The sequence below is a fragment of the Pinus tabuliformis genome, chromosome X (assembly GCF_031772625.1).
Source record: "Pinus tabuliformis cultivar Carrire ecotype Pingquan chromosome X, CPIR1, whole genome shotgun sequence".
Classification (NCBI taxonomy): Eukaryota; Viridiplantae; Streptophyta; class Pinopsida; order Pinales; family Pinaceae; genus Pinus; species Pinus tabuliformis.
Window position 1 is genome coordinate 1,646,519,188 of NC_142308.1, and position 26,944 is coordinate 1,646,546,131.

The following is a 26,944-nucleotide window of genomic DNA, read 5'->3' on the forward strand; positions in this document are numbered from 1 at the left end:
AGACACACGTGTTCAACATCACTGATCGACGATGTGAGCGATAAGCGCGATGCTTGTGATAGATCATTGAACGACAGTGATGATGCTTGCACGATAGTGCATACAACTTCATGTGTGAGTGCAACAGGTGTTTTCATAGTGAACAAAACATGTACACACGAAGCGAAGACCTTGTGCACGACCAGAACAAGGTCACAAGCATGACATAACAATCAACATGCAGAATATGACAGTTGGTCGAATAACTGAAAAAGAAGCACAACATGTCGAAGCAACACATAAAGTGACTTTTCGCGTTTGCACATGTGCCTGTTACTGAGGACATGATGATATGATAATGACAAGCAGTCCTACAAACTCAACTTATAGGTGTACTTCGAAAGATGTTCCATACTTACCATACTTAACCTCAAGATGATCATGCATTCGACGAAGTTTGCATGTGGTCCTGATCTTTTCCATTTTTCTGTTACTTGGTCCTTCCCCTCAACTCCTTGGAAGCGATTTCAACATGTCACCTTTTCCTGTAGTCACGGAGAAGTAGATCTGCAAAATTTCAATGGACAATGGTTGTTGCTAGAATGAGGCCCTGGGAGGCCCGTCTATGCAATTTCTGCATGCAAGGTCGATAAGACAACTTGGACAACACTGTACAGTTTTGAGGCTCAAATCATTGTTGTGGGACAAGGGTCCCGGAAGGACACCTCTGTGCAATTTCTAAGTGTAATGCTGCTGGACTGCTCTACGCATTTTTGGAGAGCAATGATGGCTGGGGCCTTTGCAGGTTGCGGGGTTTTAGTAAGAAAGGGTGGTTGGTGTTTCTATGCACTATGAGGTTTCAGTAGGCAAGGTAGGTTGGTGTCTTTGCGCACTGTGGGGTTTCAGTAGAAAAGGGAGGAAGCTTGATGGTTGTAAAAACGAAGTGCATAGTTCGAGGAAGATGGATGAGGCTAGGTTTCTTGCGAAAATGGCTAAGTGTGAGATTAGTGAAATATATGCAAACATTGATAGGAATCAACTGTGATTGCACACAGACACGTAGACCATTCAGAATACGTAATACATACTTTTCTTGATGAAACAACCTTCGTGACGTGACTACATGAGGTGAGTGTGAAATTTCTATGTGATGACAACCAATCATATGCGCACAATTCTCTTGAAGCAAGATAACATTCCCTTTGCATCATGGACAACAACCGCTATGCCCGAAAATGACATATGCTACAAAAAGATGAGAATGCAAAAAAAAATCTTAGGATTAAGGAGGGGAGCTTGAAATCATCATCTTACCAACAAATGACCAAGGATGATTGATCGCAGGATCCCAATTAGGCTCCGAAATTTTCATGCAAGCCAAAATTTTGGAGGGTGGTTGTAGCTGCTACAACACTTGGCGACACACTGGTAGAACTCCAGCTTCTCTATTTTGGTTCATTGACAGCATAGGGCCCTGGTATTTTAGGGAGTATTGAATCACTGTGTGGGTTACTTCAGATTTTCCACTTACCCCATGGACAGACATGGTTCACTATTTCCCAACTGAGTCAAACACAACAAAATTTTTAGCTCGATCACAATGTTTCGAAATCGGGGAGCGTGGTTTGGCTCACGAGTTGAAAATTTTCAGAGTATAATTTTTCATCTCTGGTGTTGCTCTGCTACCAGTAGGCTTGGATAGTACCCCAGCAGAGTCACACAGGAACACACACATTGCTCCACTGCCAGTGAGTCTGGTTAGTACCCCAGTGGAGTTGCATGCTTCACCTATCTGTGCAGGAAGCCTTTCTCTTTTTTCGCCTTTGTATTTTTTCAAGAGGACTGTGCATAGGAACTTATTTATTTTTTGGGCGGAAGAGGGATCCTGACTTATTGAGAGCAGAAGAGGTTGTTGCTTCAGAGAAGCATGTAAGAACTCTGACATAGGTTTTCTCATTTAGATTTCCCTTTCTTCGCTTCTACTAGTTGGATGATTGAATACACAAAGCATAAGGCTGAGTACATGCATGGGGTTTTCCTATTTGGACACAGGTTCATGGCTGGACCAAAGTTCCCCTTTAAGAAGGCTCATATTTTCCATCAAGACTTCATTGGTTGAAGGTTACAACCAAGCACAGAGAAGACAAACGCAAGACTGACCAAGTGCTGCAGTGTCACAAGTCTCTTAGATTTCAGCCACATACTCATTCAAAAGCAAAAAATCAGTAGATGGCATCACTTATTTCTGGAAAAAAAATAGTAAGGTATCAATAAAAAAAAACAAAACAAAACAAAAATAGTAAGAAAATCGAACACAACAACAAGCAAGTAAAGAAAACAAGAAAACAAACATGCAAACCACAAAGCATAGACAAGAGAAAAAGCAAACACTACTCCTACTCCTATGCTAAACAGTCGGGGTTACGTGAAATGAAATTTCCAATAAAGCCATCGTAGGTGTACCTGACATGAAGTCACAAATATACGAGTGATTAAAACAAATAAAAAATAGTGTGCAACAGAAAATGTGAAACCTTGACAAAATTGCACATGAGAGAGAAGGTCTCGTTTGTGGGCAAAAGAATGTGTCACAACCACCCAATGCACATGCTTACGTCTTCCATGACTATCATTTTTCAACAAACCTCGGAGGCCTCTTGTGAGTGTCTGTTGTTCTATGCCATATTTATTAGCAAGTGTGAGGAAGGGCTGAAGCTTGTTACCTACAACACAACTCGCCAAGTAAGATTGTTCCAGCCATTCAACAACTGGATCATAAAATTCATGATGGTTGTTTTGAAAGATTCATGATCTTTGAAGATGGATTCCTGATTCAAGAGAGCAGATCATGATGGGAATATTATATGGATAGATAGATCTGATCATTCTCGTCGATCATGTCAAGACAGTGAGGGCTTGCCATAGCCATCAATGCAGGCCAAAGTGCCTCACTTTCTTGACAGAAGTCTAAGAAAAATATGTTACACGGTGAAGATCATACTGCGTGAAGCAACTGTCATTGGATGTAATTTTGGGAAAATGATGAATTGCATGACAGCCACCCAAGACTAGTCAGACTAGTCAGTGTAGATGCCGAATTCCTAGTTTGACATGAACAAAGAAAATTTTTGAACAATTGTGCAAATGCTCTGAATGAGGGAACTAAGTTCGTTGTGCGCTAGACATGATATAACACCCACCTGCAACTGGTGAAAAAGTTCGTAAGCATCGTGGTCATCACAGAAATGTAGAAAGGATGTCAGCACTGTGAATGTGTGAAACCAGTTGGGGTGTGGTGAAATGAGGGTAACTTGATCTGCACGATAGGTTGTGTGCCCGTCATCACACAGGGAGATTGTTGGTGTGATGAGTGGGCAGATTTGAGGTGAAAAATTTGCAAAAATACCAAGGAGTTGATTATGAGAGAAAACATCCGATAAGTATGATTCTAGATAAAGATAGTCTTTGAGATGATCAAATTTGCTGTCCCATGATTGCATGAGGGACAAAATCTCCCAACCCAAATTGGATGTAAGAGAGGTTAAGGAAGATGGACATGCTGTAATGGACTCGTGGATTCGATTATTAGCAAAAATTTGAAATTTTGAAATATCACACCCTGAATAGTAAACATTCTTTACATGGGGATCCACGTCGAGTGCAACCATGCAGATAGCTGGATTGTGCATTAGAAGTGAGATATGATCTGGTTTGATGGGCTTACTAGAGTCACGAGGTCCTGACATAACCATCAATGGATGTTGAAGTGCCTCGACTCCCTAGCATATCCCGGAACTTTCCAGAATTGAAAAATTTCATTTTGAGATGTGAACCAGATCATGCATGGCTTGAGGATGGTTGTTGTTACTGATTTCCAAACTGCTCTTAGGATGAAAACCATCTTTGTCATAGGCTTCATCAAAATTTTCAGCAAGCTGACTTGACGAGTTGTCTTCATGCAACACACAAGATGATGACGAGTGGGAAGAGTCCAGTGTGTTGAGACTATGGTGATGAGTGGGAAGAGTCATTGCCTTGTGTTGATCGAGGAAATAACTCATAAGATGAAGAATCAAGAGAATGCGGAGTATCTCCAATGCATGTTGATGTGCTGTGAATGATAGGACGCACGGGCAAGTGAGGTAGAGAGGAAGGTTCGATATGGATGTCTACTTTGACCGGTGCGCATTCTAGACTGAGTTAGAGTGTACATTAGATAAAAATAGATCATATGATCTACTTGGACGTTCATCACAACATACGGAAGCATGGGAGTGATGACAACCCAAGACTGGCAGTTGATCGGAAGAATTAACTGTGCATGATGTTTCACTAAGATTCGCGCATTGAGAATCGATTAAGAATGGAAGCTCAATGTTTTTATGTGAACCAATGTGAAAAATAGAAGAGGAATTGATTGTGTCTTCACTGTCCATCTCCTCCACTTGTATTATGAGACAACCTTGCACATGACCACAACTTTAGCCAACAACTTGAGAATCAAGAGAGTGTGCATAGCTAGCTTGTGAAGCAGATCGCTCAAGCATGTCATGATGCAAGGAGTCATGGCTTGTAGATGATGGAGGATGGCAGAGATGCATATTAGACTTAAGACTTGGGTTATGAGCAATGATGTCCTCTTGTGGAATGGAGGGATGTTTTTTTTTCCATAGGCTTTCTGAGCCATTGTGGAATTTCCTTCGTGGAGTGGGAGATGACTGAGGAGATGGGTTTAGAGCATGCTGTATAAATTTCTTAGCTTTGCGACTGCTACGAGGGGGTACCCACTACGTAGATTTCTTATATTTTTGGTCACTGTGAGGGGGAACCCTATTTGAGACATGAGGTGTCTCATGACATGCAAGAGTCGAGGAAGAAGGGAAATTAGGATGTTCACCATTTTAGGAGACATGAACCAAACATTTCAGCTCTTGGCTCATGAAGTCGAGGTCCAAAAACCATTCAGGAATTTTGTGACAAATGTGAAGGAAGCAAGTAGAAAACTCCTCAATTTATTCGCGAGGCTTCATTCTTAAATGATATATTCTTTCATAGACATCTTGGTGATCACACTCATCGAAGGCTTGATGGAGCTCCTTGAGGAAAGTGAGAAGGGAATGGATGGAAGCAAGTAGCAGGGTATGACACCATTGAATAGCAAAACCTTCAAGGGTGAGGAATAAGAGTATGCAAACAAGCTCATCACTATCGATTTCATGATATTCAGAGAAGTGAAGAAAATCAGAAATGTGATTGATTACGGACATTCTGTCCTCACCGTCAAACTTTAACAAGGACAAGTGATCGAGAAGCTCATCAGGGATTGATAGATGATTAAGGGAGAAATGAGAGAAACACCCTGGGAGCATCTATTAAGTATGATTTATTAGTTAAGAGATTCAACCTAGATGTATGGGCTCAACTTGTCATCTGGCCCTCCTTTTAGAGCCAAAATGTTGACGGTGCTAGACCCGCCAACATCAGGGGATCTCCCCGGTATGAAGTCCCAACTAGACCTCACACTGTTTAGTATGGGAGTCCCATCCAATACGATGGACAAGTGACCATTATCTTAAATATATGCCTTAGCTCTTGCTTGTCAGCACATGAGAGTGGTTTGCTTTATCTCCAAATAGCGAGGATCACGTGCCTAGTGAGTGCTAGTGTTACTTGTGTCAAGGTATCTTTCACCGTAGAGAGAGAGGGTGGGAGTGAGTGTCAAGTCGGATGGGAGGAAGCCCCAATTCTATTAGAAACACATAAGAGAACATGACATGTGAAGCTTCTGGAGGAGCAATCCACACGGATGCAGGAGTCACAACACACAAGGGAAGATAGCACATACAACACTCGGCGAGTCAATCCACGTGAGTGCGACGATCATTATATCAAGTTTACATGAAAGGTTCTCTTTGATGTCCAGGGAGGTAACCAACATGGGAAGGACAATGTTATCAACTTATACAACACATTTTCATAAATATATGTATTAGAACATCGGAATGAGTTTAATTGTTTAACAAAGGTTACAACAACATGTAGTACAAGTGTTCAAGATAAATATGAAAAGCAGTTACAACACATGTGTGAAAACATGTTGGCCTGTTAGTACGGTTCTGAATTAAGAGAAAGTTCCAAGACACATCAGTACACCATTACATCACTAACCTCGCGGGTGGAGCATTGGAGCCACTGTTTGCTCCTCAAAGAAAAGATTAAAGACTCTCAAGGCTATATGGGAGGAGCCAAGGTGAAAAGTCATTTGCATGTACAAATGAGGTGTATTTATAGCCAAGGGTGAAACTGACCCTTGTGACTGTTCAACTTCCCTCATGACTATTTGACTTACATGACTCTTCAACTTTACATGACCCTTCAGATTACAAGTGGATCTCTTGGACTTCCACGTTACATTACATTTATTGATAACAATATGGTCCACAATAGTGATGTGGCAGGCATGACTCACAACATGACTCCACATGATAGTGATGGTATGGTCATGCTATTGCTGGTGTGCTTGTCGAGCTGTAGTGTTGCTGAGAGATGGATTTCCTCTTGATGTATCACAAATTCAACTCCGCATGGCAAGTTGTGTGAAGTCCTCGATGGCCATTGGGTTCTCTTGATGTTGCATTCGCATGTTGCTCCTTGCTTGTATTTTGGCATGTTTGACATGTTCGTTTGTTCGTGAAAATGAGTGTTCATTCGTTCGTCCATCTGTGAGCACATATTCGCATGGAAATCTCCTTTCGAAAATGCATGTTCATCCATTCGTGAACCCATCCTTGCATGGTCATTCATTCATCCATCCACGAACACATCTTTTCTTGTTCGTCTGTCCTTCCATCGATGAGCACATGTTTTCATGGTTGTTCGTCTGTCCGTTCGTGAACACATCTTCGCATGGTCGTCTATTTGCGAACACATCCTTTTGCATGTACTCTCCTTGTTCATCCCATCTATCGTCACGTCATGTCAATTCATGTACCTGTATCTTCAATTGCTCATGATGGGAGAGAGGAAAAGGTTACGAAACCACATGAGGCAAGTTTCGAGCTAGGTTGTGGGATTTGGGAACTACTGGAGAAAATTGTGTAGAAGTCCCTGAGGTGGGAGATGGTCAATTTGGATCGGTAGTGACTATCCGTGGGATTTGGATTGGCTGGAGGACAGATCTACACAATTTCTAGAGGAAAGCAGTCTAGGTTGCGGGAAGTCTTGGTAGGTAAATCTTCACAGTTTTTGGAAGGAGCAGGTAGTGGGCTGCAGGATCTTAGCAGCAAAAACTGCGCAGTTTCTGGATGGAACTAGCAGCAGGCTACTAGGAGCTACTGGAGGGAAAACCCGCGTAGTCGCTGGGAGGCTGACCTGTTGACCACCTCTGTGTGGTTTCCGAGCTGAGGGGAGTGTCAGGTTGCATGAGGCTTTCTCATGAAATTTTCACTGTTTTCTAGGTGAGTAGCCAACTAGATGACTGGGGACTGGCTGGGAAAATTGCCTAGTTTTCTAAGGGAGATAGGGATGCACACTAGGTGTCTTTCTGATCTATTCATGCAATTTTCTCAGTTAGTGAAGCGGGCAAGTTCTGCAACCTCTGTGAAATTTTTGAGGGGAGTGAGTCCCGAGGTGACTACCCAGTCAAACTCTCCAGTTGACCAACAGGAGATTCTATTGATCAGCTTGTGGGCAACGCATTTTCAAATGGCTTGTTGGATGCTTCTGTGTTGTTCTGGGTGACAGTCGATTGAGTCGATGACAAGGTGGAGGTTCGACTGTTAGAGGGTGATATGGTTGTCAAAACTTCAGCAAAAATGACTAAATGTGTGAGCAAGTGAATTTGCGCACATGCGACCTTGCAAACACAGTCACATGACTTCACAAAAAGATGCCTCAAACCATCAAGACCCACATGTTGAACGTGACTGATGGATGGTGTGAATGAAAAGCGCGATGCTATGATAGATCATTGAATGACTGTGACGACGCTTGCACAATAGTGCATACAACTTCGTGTGTGAGTGCGATGAATGTTTTCATAGTGAACACAACATGTACACATGAAGCGAAGACCTTGTGCATGACTAGAACATGGTCATAAGAATGACATAACAATCAACATGCAGAAGATGCTAGTTGGTCCAATAAGTGAAAAAGAAGCACAACATGAAGAGGTAACACATAAAGTGACTTTTCATGTTTGTGCACATGCATTTTACTGAGGACAGGATGATATGATAATGACAAGCAATCCTGCAAACTCAATTAAGAGTGTACTTTGAAATATGTTTTGTACTTCCATACTTACCCTCAAGATGATCATGCATCCGATAGAGTTTGCATGCGATCCTAATATTTTCCATTACTCGATTCCTTGGTCCTTCTCCTCAACTCCTTGGAAGTGATTTCAGCATGTCACCTTTTCCTATTGTCACTGAGAGGTAGATATGCACAATTTTAGTGGATAGTGGTTACTACCAGAATGAGGCCCTGGGAGGCTTGTCTGTGCAATTTTTGCGTGCAAGGCTGACAAGAAAACTTGGAAAACACTGTGTAGTTTTGAGGCTCAAAGCACTGCCGTGGGAGAGGGGTCCTCGGAGGACACCGATGCACAATTTCTGAGTGTAGTGCTACTACACTTATCTGCACATTTCTGGGGAGCAATGTTGGCTGGGACCTCTATGGGTTGTAGTGTTTTAGCATGTAAGGGAGGTTAGTGTCTCTACGCACTAAGGGGTTTATGCATGCAAGGGAGGTTGGTGTCTCTGCGCACTACGGGGTTTCATCATGTAAGGGAGGTTGGTGTCTCTACGCACTGTGGGGTTTCTGCAAGTGAGGAAACTTGATGGTTGAAAAAGCAAAACACATAGTTTTAGGAAGCTAGATGAGGCTAGGTTTATTTCAAAAATGGCTAAGTGTGAGATCAGTGAAACATAAGCAAACATTGATATGACTCGACTGTGACCGCACACGGACACGTAGACCATCTAGAATACATAATACATACTTTTCTTGATGCAACAACCTTCATGACGTGAGTGTGTGAGATGAGTGTGAAACATGTCTATGTGATGACAACCACTCATATGCACAAAATTCCCTTGAAGCAAGACAACATTCCATTTGCATGAAGAACAACAACCGCTATGCCCGAAAATGACATATGCTACAAAAATATGAGAATGTAGACAACTCTTTAGGATCAAGGAGGGGAGACTGAAATCGTCAGCTTAGCAACAAATGACCAAGGATGATAGATCGTAGGATGCAAGTAAGCTCTGAAATTTGCATGCGAGCTGAAATTTTGGAGGGTGGTTGTAGCTGCTACAACAGAATCCAAATGCTTTAAGAAGATGGAAGCCTTGGAAGTAGCAATGAAGAAGAATAACATCCATTTGGAGCACTCTTCAACTTCAACTTCATCTTCAAGAATAACACTTTCTGCATGTGGTTGTCAAGCATCTCAGTCTAGTTATCCACTAAATGTATCTTCTTCTTCTCATTGTCATGAGTGGCTCATTGATTTAGGAGCTTCTTATCACATGGCCAAAAACAAAGCCATGTTTTCTTCTTTAAATGATTGTAACACCAAAAGTATATATGTTGGTGATGAGAGATCTCTTAGTGTTGTAGGGACTGGAACTATTCATCTAGACAATGGTCAATTCAATGATGTATTTTATGTTCATACCTTATCCTACAACCTTCTATCTGTGTATTAGAGAAATCATTCAGGTGAAGGTAAAACTGTTGAATTTTCACCTCATGATGTTGTAATTAAGGACCTAAGAGATCCTAGAAAATTTTTAGCTACTGACATTGTTGATGATTCTACAAGGTTGTATAAGTTTAACAAATATGGGTCATCAACTATTCCCTCGGTATTTGTTGCTCATAATGATGAAGTGAGCAAACTTTGGCATGAGTGATTTGGTGACTTAAACTATCGCTCCCTTCAGAATCTATGTAAAGAAAATATGGTGACAGGTCTTCATATGGTATCTTGTAGAGATGGTGTTTGTTCCGGATGTGTACTCAGAAAACATCATTGGGATAGTTTTGAAAAACATGCCTCTTGGCACACCTCAGCCCCTTTACAACTCGTGTATAGTGATTTATGTGGTCCGTGTTGAGAAATCTAGGGCAATTTAAGAATTCGATTTCTCTTAACTATGATAACTGCTTGTGATATTATTTTCTTATATTATGCTTCTTATTATTAACATGTGTTATTATCATCAACCAACTATCAAAATTAGAATATCAACAATGCACAAATACACAAGATATTGCCACCAAGCTAGGGGAAAAACCTCTCCAAATCATGAGAGGAAAAACCCTTTGAACTATTTCTTATAGAATCTTTATTGATGAATTCCATGACCCACACTTGAAGCAAGAACACCTTCAGAAATCAAATGAAAATACCTCAAAATGTACCCAAACAAATCTTTCTTTTTGCAACTTCGGATAGCACAATAGTTCTGCAACAACACTATGACAGTCTACAAATGTGATCAAGGATATGCTCACCTAACCTTCCTATATCTTCACTTTACTTGGAGATTTATCTAACACATCATGACCCTTTGCCTTGAGCTTGGAACAAGCCTTCTTGATGCCGAGAGAGTGACTATCCTAGAATAGCAAGGATCGATCTTTCAACTTCAGTATACAGTCCACACGTGTGAGGAGGGTTAGGGATATTCTAGCCATTCTATGACCTCATTGTCCCTACAAACTTCTTCTAGATATCTTGATCCTTCCAACTACTGCAAGATCGAGCCTTTAACCCAACAATATGCCCATACAAGATGAAGCCCTAGATCAGATCTAATTTCTGCATGTGTGGACAGACTTCCTAGGTGATTTCAGATGAGAGAAAACTCCCTCTTGGACTGTGGCTTCTTCTCTTTGACCCTTTATCTTTGTTTATCCTTCCTTGAGAGAATGAGATAGATGTGTGTTGGAGGAGGTATCAACGTTGCCTTTATATAGGCTTGTGTTCTCATCTCCTAGGCTGACATGATCCCTTGGCAAGGCCGATATGATAGGAGGCTTCTAGACTGTCCAAATAAATTATTTCGAGTGGATTCTTTGCATCGATTTGGTGGGTACATTTTGGGGTATTTCATTAATGATCTTGAATGAATTTTTGACTTACAACAATTACATTTATAAGTGTAACAATACATGATTGTCTTCATTTTACATAACTCGACCTAAGGCTCTCAATGGGAGCTACAACTAGACTAAAAAACTTCTTGAGCATGAAACCCATGTCTCAAACAAAAATATGAATTTTTCTTGATACAAAATTACATCATTACAAGATTTTTCATTATGAATACGAAACCTAGTTACACTATTTCAACACTCCCTCTTAACTAGGTGGGTATTTATACATACATGGTACATGGACATTCTCAGTAAAAGAGTTCTCATAAGCAAAGAACTGGATTAGTTATCCATCTGTTATAGCATCATTTCAACCAACATTGTTTCCATATAGAAAGGCCTTGACTAACAGCTCTATCTCTCACTTAGATCAGAGCACAATGTTGGCAAGACCAATGATTGATATCAACACATCATCATTGTCTCTCTTAGGGTCATACCCACCCGAATGTTCTCTGAGTATGCCCTACTAGGACTATTCTCATCTTAGGTTCCTAGCCCTCAAGAATATATGTCCTCTTGCCCACTCTCATCTTGGATGCCATACCACATCCTCAAAGAGTGTTGGATGCAAGATGATTACACAATCATCCATTCTTTCTTCCAAATTGGAGACAAGAATGTCATGTCTAACTCTCCCTCTTAACCAGGGATGAGTTCCAAGTTTCTCTTCACTCATAAACTTACTCGAGTTCCTTTACTCATAGGAACCTCCCAGAGCTCCCTCTTAAATAGGGACTCTATCATCAGTACTTTATAGGGTATTCTAGTTGACTAATGATTCAAGACCTCGATGTCATAAATTTCGTCACTTGTAGGGTTCAACCATCCATCACTTTCCTTCATCATATCATTCCTTCTTTCCAAAAAAGTATCCTCCCTGGGTTTTGCTTTTGGGCTTCCTTCACAGGGCCATCTATCTTCACTTCTCCTTCAATAGTGATTGCTCTAGATCACAAGGTGCATAGTTGTGACACCCTTCACAACTCCCCTTACATTGGCCATGCACACATACCCAGACTTTCTTCAAGTGTTTAGAAACCAAAAACAAATCACATATTACCTTTTTGGTGATAGCCTTTTCTAGTGACATCTTATTATAGGTATCAACACCATGCATACATGTTGACACATCTCCAAAATATATCTGTTGTTAAGGGCCTTCATCTTTTCAGACTTCCATCAGAGTCTTCATATCTTTTTAGGAGATTTCCTAGTCAAATCTTCCTGATCCTTTGAATGTTGATTTCCTTCATCATGGTTGCATATTTCACAATATATTCCATCCTCACACCTTCCATTCCTAGGAGTTTTCAATCAGAGTTTCTTTTAATTGTAGTCAGCCACCTCATAGGACATATTATGTTGATTTCATCTAGAGAGACTTATGCCTTCTTGCATCCTTTCTGAGGAGGAGACCCTTTTTCATTTTGATCATTCTTGATACATGTTACCTACATGCATATGACATGACATTACAATATTAAACACAAGCATACATACTTCATTTTACGTTTAGGATTTTTCTAGCGAATTATTTGATTAAAAATATCTTTAATCCCTTGATCTCCTTCATTTCTCATGTCATCGTACCATAAATTCTTGAATTCCATAAGCTGGAGTTCTCGATGAAACACTTGCTTCCACTCTAGATCTGTGAACCCTCCATTGAGGTTTCCATCAGAGAATCTTCAGGATCTTGCATATCATCATCTGGAAAATGTTGCCTTTAATATCCAATGTGGTTCCCAGGAGATATATCCTTCATGATTCCCATGATGATGTCAGGAGTTATTGTTTTTAATACTTCGATGATACCACGATGCATCATTTTATCATGGTCATAACTATAACTAAGGATTTACGAGGTTATGATTGGACCCTTTTGTGAGAGACACCATCTCACTCATAGTAGAGGTCTGTTACTCCCTATTTCCTTGGCCCTTCTTCTTCAGCTTCTTCCATCCTTTTGGCGATATGAGCTTCTTTCCATAATATTCCCATAGCACTGAATCTTAGCTATACTAATCTGTCTTGTTTGAGGAATAAACTCCCCTTCTCATTCTTTAGTCCTTTAACCTTTAGCACTTTTGTCCACAACTTATCCTTTTTCCATCTTGCACAAGTACCACAAGTTGTTAGATGAGGAAAATTCTTTGTCCCAAGGACACTTGTCATCTTGCTCATTAAGAAAATAGATGATTGTCTTCTTATAATCTTTCTCAAATGTCCCAATTGAGATCTCATGAATATGACCTTCTTTACTGCATTTTAGCGAGTACGTCTTATAGCATTTCAGTTAGGTCACTATTGCACCATGACTGATCCATTGAGATCTTCATCATTGCTGCAACCTTCATCGAGATCTTGACCTTGATATGAATACAAATATTTCAAGAACATGTTTATGTATGGGATATATGTCATACCGAGATCCTCATTAGACTACCATCAAGACGATGATTACAATTGGGATCATGACAGTTTAGAAGGTATGCTGAGACTGATTGATCTTAGAGATCCTTCACATCAAGAGTGTGATACAATGCTGGTTATGTCGAGACAAAGCGTCACTAAGACCCTTCTTCTAAAATGATATTGTGTCTTCACTTTCACCGAGACTGTAAATAATATTTCATTGCATCGAGGTCTTCTATAGATATGTCGAGACTGTGTAACTATGATCCTATAACTAGGCCGAGACTTCTGAGATATATGCGAGGATATTTTTGAGATGAGATCAACGAGATAAATACATAGATAATGAAGTTGCTAGGATACAAGTATGAATCTTTTTCACTGAGATATCCAACGATACTTTGCTTGTCATGATTATGCCAAGATTGTGTCTCTTCATTCACAGGTATGTCAAGATTGTTTCTTGCACATAACTCTTCATTACACCAAGATTGTGTCCTCCTGTCATGCGTATCTCAAAACCTTATAATCATGTGTATTATTATGTGATGGATTCAGACTAGCCCCGATTTACTCCTACACCTTATACCCTTCTGAGGTTGCAGTCAAACCATTGTTCTAACCTTCTTTGATGCAGATTTTAGTTCTTTTATCCATTCAAAAACTTTAGAGAGAATGTGAGTTCAATTTTGCCTTTCTGCACTGACCCATACTTGCTTGATCTTTTGACTGATTAATCTTGTCATAAATGATCCAATGGTTTCCAAATTCTTCATGAGGGAGGTGATCTTCTTCATGCCCTTAGTAGAACTTCGCTCCGATACCATGTTGAGAAATCTAGGGAAATTTAAGAACTCGATTTATCTTAACTATGATAAATTCTTATGATATTATTTTATTATATTTTGCTTCTTATTATTAACATGTGTTATTATCATCAACTATCTATTAAAACAAGAAGATCAACAATACAGAAGTACACAAGATATTGGCACTAAGCCAGGGCAAAAACCTCTCCAAATCATGGGAGGAAAAACCCTTCGAACTCTTTCTTATAGAATATTTATTGATTAATTCCAAGACACAAACTTGACTCAGGAACACCTTCAAAAATCAAATTAAAAGACCTCCAAAATGTACCCTAACAAATCTTTCTTTCTGCAACTTCAGATAGCATAGTAGTTATGCAACAACACTATGACAGTCTACAAATGTGACCAAGGATAGGCTCACCTAACCTTCCTATATCTTCGATTTCCTTGGAGATTGATCTCACATATCATGACCCTTTGCCTTGAGATTGGAACAAGCCTTCTTGATGCCAAGAGATTGACTATCCTAGAACAACGAGGATAGATCTATCAACTTTAGTATATAATCCACACATGTGAGGAGGGTTAGGGCTATTCTAGCCCTTGTATGACCTCGTTCTCCTTGAAAAATTCTTCTATATAGATTTCTCCTTCCAACTACTACAAGATCGAGCCTTTAACCCAACAATATGCCCATACAAGATGATTCCCTAGCTTGAATCTGATTGTCGCATGTGTGAACAGACTTCTCAGGTGATTTCGGATGAGGGAACAAACTTCCTCTTGGACTGAAACTTCTTCTCTTCAATAATTTATCTTTGTTTATCATTCCTTGAGAGAATAATATAGATGTGTCTTGGAGGAGGTATCAACGCTGCCTTTATATAGGCTTTTTCTCTCATCTCCTAGGCTGACGTGATCCCTTGACTAGGTTAATATGAGAGGAGGCTTCTAGACTATCCAAATAAATTATTTCAAGTGGATTCTTTGCATCAATTCAGTGGGTACATTTTGGAGTATTTCATTAATGATCTTGAAGGACTTTTTGACTTACAACAATTAGATTTATAAGTGTAACAATGCATGATTGTATTCATTTTACATAACTCAACCTAAGGCTCTCAATGGGAGCTACAACTAGACCAAGAAACTAATGAGTGTGAAATCCATGTCTCAAACAAAAATATAAAATTTTTCTTGATACAAAATTACATCATTACAAGAATTGTCATTATGAATACTGAACCTAGTTACACTATTTTCAACAGTCAACTTCTAGTTGTTTCATTCTCTAGCTACAAGTATTTCTTAACTTTCATTGATGATTTCTCTAGATGCACTTGGGTATACTTCTTAAAACTAAAGAGTGAAGTATTTAACATGTTCTTGGCCTTGAAGAACTTTGTTCAGAAATACTTTCGGCATCAAATTCTTAAGCTAAGATATGATAATGGCAGAGAATATGTTAACAAAAAAATCATCAACTTTTGCATAGAGCATGGGATTGAATTGGAACATATTGTTCCATATACTCCACAACAAAATGGTGTAGCTGAAAGGAATAATCCCACCTTAAAGGAAATGGCTAATTATATGCTTCAACCTAAAGGACTTAGTCTTAATTTTTGGGCAGAAGCAATTATCTATGCAAATTACATAGTAAATTGCACTCCTACTAAGTTTATAAAGAGTATCACTCCAGAAGAAGCATGGAGCTCAATTATACCAGATGTAAGTCACTTTCATGTTTTTGGAAGTGAAGCATGGGCCCATATTCTGGATGAGAAACATAAAGCCTTAGAACCTAAGAGTGAAAAATTTATTTTTGTTGGATATTCTAAAGATTTCGAAGGATATAGACTTCTTCAACCTAATCCAAATTTTTTATTATTAGAATAGATGTAATGTTTTTTGAAAATATACTGGCCTACAAGCCTAGTTCAACAGATGTGCCACCTCTCTCTATCCCTTCTACTTCTGAAAATATTCCTTCTTTAGATGATGATAGTGAGGATGACAATCCTTCCCTGCCTTCTAGGGATCCTCCTTCAACGCCTTAGATTCCAAAATGTGTCCATGCTACTCGGGATGTAGCAGGTGCTCTTGCAGGTGAGCCTACAGATCAAAATCATACATGTTGTCAGTTCGATAGAGCCTCTTCTTAATTGGCTCAAGATTCAACGAATTATGATCCTGACACCTTTGCAGAAGCTTCAGGACATTCATATTGGGATGCAACTATGAATGAATAATATCATTCATTATTGGAAAATGATACGTGGGACCTTCTTCTTCTTCCAAAGGGAAAAAAACTTGTTAGATGCAAATGGGTTTACAGAACCAAGTTTGGAACAGATGAAAAAGTTTATAAAAATAAATCTCGTCTTGTTTCTAAGGGTTTTTCACAAGTTGAATGCACTGACTATACTGAAATCTTCTCTTCTGTTGCCAAAATGAACTCTATCCACCTTGTTTTTTCCCTTGTTGCTTCTTTCAAATGGGAAGTCCATTAGATGGATGGTAAATCTGCCTTCTTGCGTGGGGACTTGCATGAAGAAATCCATATGGAACAACCTCTTGAATTTATAAAAATACACTCCATGCTTGTATGTCAGCTTAAGAAATCTATTTATGGTCTCAAGTAAGCCCCTCAGGCTTGGTATGCCAAAATGGATATCTTTCTTTTAGATACTGGCTTTTCTAGGTGTTATTCTAACAATACTGTCTACACCAAGAAAGTGGGTAAGTATCTTATCATTTTTTTTCTTTACGTTTATGATCTTATCCTTACTAGTAGTGATCCCAACCTTATAAACCATGTGGGGTCCAACAATAAAAAGAAGTTTGAAATGACAAACTTAGGAAACTTGCATTATTTTCTTAGTCTTTAAGTCTTGCAATCCAAAGAAGGTATTTCCCTTTCCCAGCCCAAGTATGCCTGTGATCTTATACACAACTTTCACATGGAAGACTATAAGCCAGCCCCTTCTCCCTTTCAGTCTAGAGCCAAACTTTTAGTCACTTGTATTTCCCCTGAAGTTGATGCTACCTTATACCATCAGGTTGTTGGAAAAATTTTGTAACTAACCCTTACTCATCCTAACCTTTCCTTTGTTGTTGGCCTTTTTGTTCTGTTTATGAAAAAACCGAATGAAATTCATTGGAAATTAACTAAAATAATACTTCATTATGTTCGAGGTATTGTTCAATTTGGGATTTATTACAGTGCAGAAGCATCTCCTCTATTGGTTGGTTTCATTGATTCTGACTGGGTTGGTGACCTTGATGATTGGAAGTCTACTATAGGTTGTCTTCATTGTTGGTTATCGACCTATTAAATGAGCTTTCTAGAAAAAAATTCCCATTTCTCTTTCTTCAGCAGAAGCAAAGTATCGTGGCGCCATTGAAGCTAGTAAGGGATCCTCATGGCTTCGTCTGATCCTATCAGAGTTTGGTTTTCAGCAGCAACATCCAACTACACTTTGGTGTGATAATAAAAGTGCCATTTAACTATGCAAAGATCCAGTCCAACATCAGCGCAACAAGCACATTGAACTACACATGCACTTCATTATAAATCTCATTCATGACCATGTTCTTGAAGTGTAATATTGTTCAACCTATGATCAAGTTGCAGACATCTTCACAAAGGCTCTCACAGATGCGAATTTTACCAAACTTCAATTTATGGTTGGAGTTTAGGACGTCGTCAGTAAGGGGTGATAGGCTCTAATTCCTCTTTTGTTCATGAAAAATTCCTAAACTCCAACCATAAATCGAAGTTTAGCAAAATTTTCCTCTGTGAGAGCCTTTGTAAAGATGTCTACAACTTGATCACCGGTTGAACAATATTGGTCTTCAAGAACATGTTCATGAATGAGCTTTCTGATGAAGTGGATGTGATTCCTACACAAGTAGCGTAAGATGAGGGGGGAAAACCTTAAAAAGTATTGTCAGAGGTATATATAAAATACTTCTGTGAATGGACATCATCTTCTGCTCTCAAATAGTTGGGATCCCTCTTCCACCTCTTAAACAAATAAGTTCCTATGCAAAGTTCTTTGAAAAATAAAAAAAAATGAAAAATGAAAAAATAAATAAGGTGAAAGAAGAGAAAGGCTTCCTGCATAGAGAGGTGATTGCTCTGATATTCACCCTATGAGTGACATCAATTACCGATTTATTAAATTAAGGTATTACAGACTCATGTGCTGGTGTGTGTTCTGTGTTATTGAAACAACAGATTGATCAGATTGCCAATACACAGACAATAAAATGGAAAGACAGTAGAGAAATACAGTAAGCAACATAAAGACACAAACAATTTTAATAAGAAGTTCACCCTATTCTCTAGGGCTACGTCTCCGGTCCAGATTTAGTGGTGGCCTTGTTTTATTGTGTCTTTCAGTAGAGAAATTACAATACAGGGACTCAATATGAGTTCTCCTGAAGAAAATTTTGCTTGGCAGGGTGGTTCTTGGATTCCCCAAGCCACTTGGAGTACAAAGACTCTTCTTCTTCCTACCAGCTCTCTGAACTCTTGGTCTATAGTGGAAAGAGCCAAATCTGATGCTCGTTCCAGACAGATTCCTCTATGGGAAGGCTTGAATCTTCAAGCTCTCTGGTACTCAACACTGCCTCTGGTAAGCTCGACCCTCTATCTCTTATGCTTAGCTTTACTGTTCTCTATGTCTAGTCCTCCTCTCAGGGTTCACTGTTCATTGTCTCTCTTGGTCGCTTGGACTCTTCTCGATTCTGACTCCAAATGAACTCTAACTGATTTGATTGTCTCTATTCATGGCTTTAGCCATTCAATCCCTATGCCTATTTGGTTCCTCTTCTACCTGTGCTGATTCACCTTCTGTAGCTGCGCTTGGAGTTCCCTGCGTTCGGCGTCATCATGAACGCTCAGGGAGTGGTCACTTGTCCTCCTCTAAATGGCGCCAACATGTTTCGTCGGTTCGTTTTTTTAGTTACGACGTGGATGCATTCTTCCTCCACCATGGTGGTCAAACGGATTCCAAATCCCTTTAGAAGCGGCTTAATTCCCTGTTGATTCCGCTTCTTTCCATTGGGTGCAATCTCAACCGTCCGATCTGGGCCCTCCAGATCCGATGCCATACGCACGTTTCACATGGTTGACTTGCTTGACCGATAGTGCGTGATTAACAACGATTTTCTCTCACCTCCACCTGCCACGTGTCGATCGGTGTATGGAATCACTTTGCTCCTATCCAAAACCTCTTACCATTCAAGGGCACCCAGATCAATATCGCCGGTTTTCCAGTGTGCGGGTCCTGCCTTCATATGTTAGCATTTTTCGCTTTTTTTGCCTGTAGTTTTCTTGGCTCCCGATGTGATCGAGTTCTCGGGCTTCCCCTTCAGGGCCCTGTTTGATTAACGATGCACGATTACGCTAATCACGCATCAAAAACCTCATCCTTTTCCCATTCCGGGGCTCCCAGGGGCTACTTTCGCCTCCTGCGCCGTCTCCATGGGACTCAGTTAGCACACTTTGACCGAGGTCCTCGTCATTCCACATCGGCTACCATTTCCACCGGTTTAGGGTGTTTTTGATACTGTTTTGGATTTCCTTAGAGATTTATTCGACCTGATTCAGTCATGGTTCTTGACAGTCTTTCTATGGATCCAATTTGGATCACGGCCTCCCTACTGAAAAGCTTTTGGACCACCAAAAGTTGGTTTTCAAGCATCGACTAAGTGAGGATACTGTTTCTTCACTTGTCCATTCTCAATCCACTTTGCACTGCTCAGATTTGAACCTTTGAGCCCAATCCTGAGGTATTCAACTTCTCCCCTGTGCGTTGTCCTCACCTTCCTATCCAACACTGTGTCTTCCTGCAACTCATTAAGGTATTCAGGTAGCAGGTCATCAATAGAAGGTAATTGACTTTGCTCTACAGGGTCCTCAATCATTGAAGGTTCAAACAATCTCAAACAATATACATTTACGACTGAGTAGATGTGCATGTAAGCTGGTAGATCAGTGTGAAAAGCATTTTCACCAATTTTATCAAGTACTCTAAAAGGTCCATACCTGATAGGTTTTAGCTTTTTACCTTCACCTTGCATCCTATCCTTGCCAATATACAGCCGGACATGGTCTCCAACTTGAAAACTATGCTCCATCCGATGCTTATCATGCCTAGCCTTGTACTTGGCCTGGCTCTTTTCCAGCTGTTCCTGTACTGCCTGATGGATCTCCTGGATCTGTTCAATGAACCTAGTTGCCTTGTCCACATCACTGTGTCCATCAACCATGGTATCTTTACCAAAGACAAAATCCAAAGGAGACCTTGGTGTGAAACCAAAGCAGGTCTCAAAAGGAGATCTTTGTGTAGAAGAGTGTTTGGCTTTGTTGTAAGCATGCTGCACATAACACAAGTGTTCATCCCAAAGCTTAGGATGTTTACTACAATAACCTCTCAGTAATTGGATCATAGTCCTGTTTACTACTTCTGTCTGGCCATCTGTTTGTGGATGAAAAGCTGTGCTTTTCTTTAACTTGGTGTCCATCAGTTCCCATAGACTAGACCAAAACTTCCCCACAAATCGGGTGTCTCGATTAGATACAATGGAAGTGGGTAATCCAAAATGAACCCACACATGTTCAAAGAACAATTTTGTAGTCTGTTCAGCTATGACCTATTTACTACAAGGTATCAAAATACACATTTTGCTAAACCTGTCCACAACAACATATAGATAATCATGACCTTTCCTAGATTTAGGTAGTCCTCTAACAAAATCCATGGAAACACTTTCCCAAAGGTGAGAAGGAACTGGCCATGGAGTGTACAAGCCTAGTTTTCTATTGCTGGGCTTGCTTTTAGCACACATGGCACACCCTCTTACATATCTAGAAACTGTCTCATTCATTTTCGGCCAATAGTAGAATCTTTGCAGCTGTGCAACTGTTTTACTTACCCCAAAGTGACCTGATATCAGAGAAGTGTGTGCTTCCCTAATTATCTTTACTCTCTCAGTTTGTGGAATGCAGAGTTTCCCACAATGTATTAAGAGTCGGTCCTTTATGTGATAGTCCAATTCTTCTACTCTTTTGCCTTGACTCAAAGTTGCATATACATCTTTAAAATCCATGTCCTGAGCATATTGTTCTATGTAGCTTTCATGTAGCACAGAATTATGCTTAAGTATGGTAGATGCATTTATAATGGGTCTAGATAACATGTCTACAACCTTGTTATGTATGCCTTTTTTATATTTGATGACTAAGTGAAACTGTTGTAGAAAACCCATCCATCTGTAGTGTCTTGATTGTTGCAACTTAGTTTGGGAGTGTGGATATTGAAGTGGCTGATGATCAGTATGTATTAATGTCTCTTTGCCCATTAAATAACATTTCCACCTTTTCACACTTTGAACTAATGCATACAATTCTTTATCATATGTAGGATAGTTAACTATTGCAGGATTAAAAGTCTCAGAATGATAACATATGGGTTTGCCGTGCTGTGTCAACACTGCTCCCATGGCATAGTCATTGGCATCAGTTTGGATCTCAAATGGTCTTTGTAAATATGGCAGTGCTAGTATAGGTGCTGTACTGATTTTCTCTTTCAAGGTGTTGAAGGCTTTTTGATGTTTGCCTCCCCACTGAAACACCTTATTCAATCCTGTTAAAGCATGTAAGGGAGCTGCAATCTAGGAGAAGTTAGAAATTAACTTCCTCCAATATTGTGCTGCTCCTAAGAAGCTTCTTACTTCTGTAGTAGACCTGGGTTTAGGCCAGTTCACAATCACTGCCACTTTAGAGGGATCTATTTTCAATTCTCCTCCCCCTACTATATGACCCAAGTAGTTTAGAGATGTTTTGCCAAATTCACATTTTGAGAGTTTAACACAAAGTTTTTCTCTTTTCAAAACATCTAATGTCTACTTAACATGCTTTAAATGTTCTTCCCATGTTTTACTAAAAATCAAAATGTCATCCAGATACACAATAACAAAATCATCAAGAAAAGGTCTGAGTACATCATTCATTAATCTCATGAAAGTAGCAGGAGTGTTAGTTAAGCCAAAAGGCATAACCAACCATTCATACAATCCCTACTTTGTTTTGAAAGAAGTCTTCCATGCATCTTGCTCTACAACTCTGACCTAATGGTATCCATTGTGCAAATCCAGCTTGGTGAAATAAACAGCTTCTTTCAATTGATCTAAAAGATCATATATGTGAGGAAGGGGATAATGATTTTTGATCATTATCTTATTCAGTGCTCGGTAATCTATGCACATTCTCCATGAGCCATCTTTCTTTCTCACCAAAACGATTGGTGACCCACATGGTGATGTGCTAGGCCTAATGAAGCCCTTCTCGAGCAACTCCTTCACCTGCTTCTTGATTTCAACATTCTCTAAAGTAGACAACCTGTACATCCCAATGTTAGGAAATGGAACATCTTGCTGCAAAATAATATCATGTACTATTCCCTTTTGGGTGGCAGACCTTTAGGTTCTTGAAACAAGACATCATACTCTGAAACAACCTTTTCTATATCAGCTTGCCGTTCAACATTACAGTCCTCAAATGCATTGGTTTTATCAGGTTTCTTTTCCTTTACAACCATCAGTAAGAATTGTTTGCATGAATTAATCATTCTTTTCATCTATCTTGAGTTTATGAGAGTATAATTATTCTTGAGCTTATGAGCTCTTACAAAGTATTCGATTCCATCTTTAACCAGTAGATACTTGTTCTTAGCTCTATAGAAAATAACCTTTCTATCATACACGTAAGAACTTCCTAAAACAATTCCACATATATCCAAAGGAATTATGTTTAACTCAACATCATCTACAAATGTTGACCCAAAAGAAAACTTGAGTTTGCACTGTCTAGTCACTTGTAGTTGTGCTTTATCATTCAACCATCCTAATGGGTATAGTTTCTTGTGAGGTGTAGTTGCTAATCCCAATTTCTTTACAATTGCTTCAGAAATCAAATTTACTTGAGAGCCACTATCAAACAAAGTATCAATATTTTGATTTTTGGAAATAACTCGAATATGGAAAAGCTCATGTCTTTTTCTCTCATTTTCTTCATCAATAATAGATTGAGCAGAATTACTAGTAGATGCTTCAGAATTCTTACCTCTTATACCTGTGGCTGCTATAGTTGTTTCATCTCCCGAGTCTGACCCCAAATCTCTTTGAATAGCTGCAGCTGTCTTCTTCTTCTTGCCCTCGGACTTCTTAGGTCTCAGCTCTGGATGCAGAATCCAACAATGCTCATCATCATGCCCCTCGTTATTATAGTGAGTGCATGAAGCCTTGGCTTTCTGTGCAGTGCTAGCCTTCCTTGCTTTCCACTTTTGCTTTCTTTTCTCATTGCTCTTGCTTATAGTGGGTTGGGATGGTCCCCAAACTTCTGGATTGCCATTCTTTCCTCTAGCCTCTAGATAAGTAGCTTGTATAGATACCTCATCTATACTAGTGGGATTAAACATGAGGATGGTATGCCTCATGTAGCTGTGTAGACCACCAATGTACTTAAAAAGAGTCTCTGGTGAGTCTAGTGAGATACCCAACGTCAGTGCTCTCTTTCTGAACTCTTAAGTATACCCTTGTACGCTTTGCCCCTTCAACTTCCGAAGAGTTTGCCAACTCATCATGGCCTGCTACATGTAGGCCAATGGATAGAACTGTTTTTTGATTGTAGAAACAAAGTCACTACAGATAGATATGGTCTTACCATGTCTTTTCATATCATCTTGGGTTCTAGCTTCCCACCAAACCAAGGCAGTGCCTCCTAGGCGTAGGCTTGCCAGCTGAATCTTACTCTTGTCTGAGTTTATGTTTTGTACCCTGCAATACACATCAATTTGTTTGATCCAATTGTCCAATTTTTCAGCATTTAGATCTCCATCATATATAGGAAAATCAAATTTAACATCTAACTTAACCAAATATGCTTTCTTATTATGTACAGGGCTATTAGGAGATGTGAGAAAGTTTTCCTATTTCCCCTTTCCTTTGGAGTTTTCATGGAAGTGAGACTCATCTTCTTCTTTCTCTTGCTTAGAGCCGGATGCATCTTCCACCTTTTGCTTTCTAAAGTCTCTGTAGATTTCTTCAACCATAGAATTTATAGCTAGGAAACTCTCTATGAATTGACGGTCTGGCCCCATAGAACTTTCTTCTGACATGGTCTTTCGAGGATAGACTCTCCCAATTTCAGGATTAGTTTCCACCAACTCTCCTTCTCCTAATTTGAGCTTTGATCTTGTGAGCATTCATAGCTATACCAACACAATCTTGTCTAACCTTACAGCCTAGAGCTCTGATACCACTTGATCTGATATTCACCCTATGAGTGACATCAGTTAACGATTTATTAAATTAAGGTATTACAGTCTCATGTGCTGGTGTGTGTTCTGTGTTATTGAAACAACGGATCGATCAGATTTCCAATACACAGACAATAAAATGGAAAGTCAACAGAAAAATACAGTAAGCAACACAAATACACAAACAATTTTAATAAGGAGTTCACCCTATTCTCCAGGGCTACGTCTCCGGTCCAGCTTCAGTGGTGGCCTTGTTTTATTGTGTCTTTCAGCAGAGAAATTACAATACAAGGACTCAATATGAGTTCTCCTGAAGTAGATTTTGCTTGGAAGGGTGGTTCTTGGATTCCCCAAGCCACTTGAAGTACACAGACTCTTCTTCTTCCTACCAGCTCTGTGACCTCTTGGTATACAGTGGAAAGAGCCAAATGTGATGCTCGGTCTGGAAAGATTCCTCTATGGGAAGGCTCAAATCTTCAAGCTCTCTGGTGCTCGATGTTGCCTCTGGTTAGCTTTGCCCTCAGTCTCTTCTGCTTAGCTTTACTATTCTCTGTGTCCAATCCTCCTCTTAGGGTTCACTGTTCATTGTCTCTCTTGGTCGCTTGGACTCTTCTCGATTCTGACTCCAAATCAACTCTAACTGATTCTATTGTCTCTGTTCATGGCTTTAGCCATTCGATCCCTATGCTTGTTCAGTTCCTCTTCTTCCTGTGTCGATTCACCTTCTGCAGTTGCGCTTAGAGTTCCCTGCATTCAGCATCATCATGAACACTCAGGGAGTGGCCACTTGTCCTCCTCTAAATGGCGCCAGCATGCTTTGTCGGTTCGTTTTTTCAGTTATGCCGTGGATGCATTCTTCCTCCACCGTGGCAGTCAAAAGGATTCAAAATCCCTTTAGAACGCGGCTTAATTCCCTGTCGATTCCACTTCTTTCCATCAGGTGCAATCTCAGTCATCCAATCTAGGCCCTCCAGATCTGACGCCATACACATGTTTCGAGCGGTTGACTTTCTCGACTGATAGCGCGTGATCAATGGTGGTTTTCTCTCACCTCTGGCTACCATGTGTCGATCGGTGTATGGAATCGCTCCACTTTTGTCCAAAACCTCTTACCGTTTAAGGGCACCTTGATCAATATCGTTGGTTTTCCAGTGCGCAGGTCCCACCTTTGTACGTTAGCGTTTTTCACTTTTTTCACCCGCGGTTTTCCTGGCTCCCGATGTGACTGAGTGCTCAGGCTTCCCCTTGATAGAGGGAATTACTCCCCTAGGGCTTTTTGGGTTGAAACCCTAGCAGACTGAAAGTTATCTATTCAAAGAAACATACATTCATACAACCATTATGCTATAGTAAGCAAATTCTATGATAAGGGTACGTACCTTTGGTCCTACATTTGAGAAGGCCTTTAGGGTCCAAACCCTTCTTGGAGTTCACTTCCTCTCTTTTGTCCTACAAAACAACCAATTCAAAGAACATAGCAGTACATGGACAAAACTTATAAAGAAACCATCTTCATGTTATAAAGAAAGGTAGTTAGTTATGAAATCCAAACAACCATTTACATATGAATTCTAAACATGACTATCATTAACATAAAGAAGATTCATTTCGGGAACCAAGAATGTGTTTCTTTTATTATAGACAAATAAAGTACATAAAAAGGAATATGTTCACCTGAATCACCTTCAGCAGGCTCCAAGCAAAGCTTCCTTCCGGATCCGTTCCAGCCTCAAGCCTCTAACAAAACTCCTTCCATGACTCTCTCCATGATGTCATAAATGGTGGATGAACATCAACACATAAGGAAACAAAGGTTTCCTGTACAAAATGGGGGAAGTGCAGAAGGCACAAGGGACTTCAGACCTGGTCAAGGGAAAAATCTCAGCATAATAACCTTTCTCTCTATTCTCTCCTCCTTTAGGCCTTCCCTTTGAGGTCTTTTTATACCATCTCCAAAGTAGTTTTTTAGTTAGGAGTTGGTTGGGAACAGTTGGGCCACGGACACTAACAGGTGATCAGCAGGTAAAACCCGCAATCTCTGCCCGAAAATAAGGAGTTTTATATTTTTTTAAGTGTTTTAGTACATACACGCGGGTTGGATATACACATACCCGCGTATACACGCATTTAACTTAGGGCAATGTCGCGTATAAGGGATAAAACAATGTTTTTAAAATTTTAGGACCAGGTCTGGAAGGAGGGGTTGCCTTAGGCCATGAGTACAAC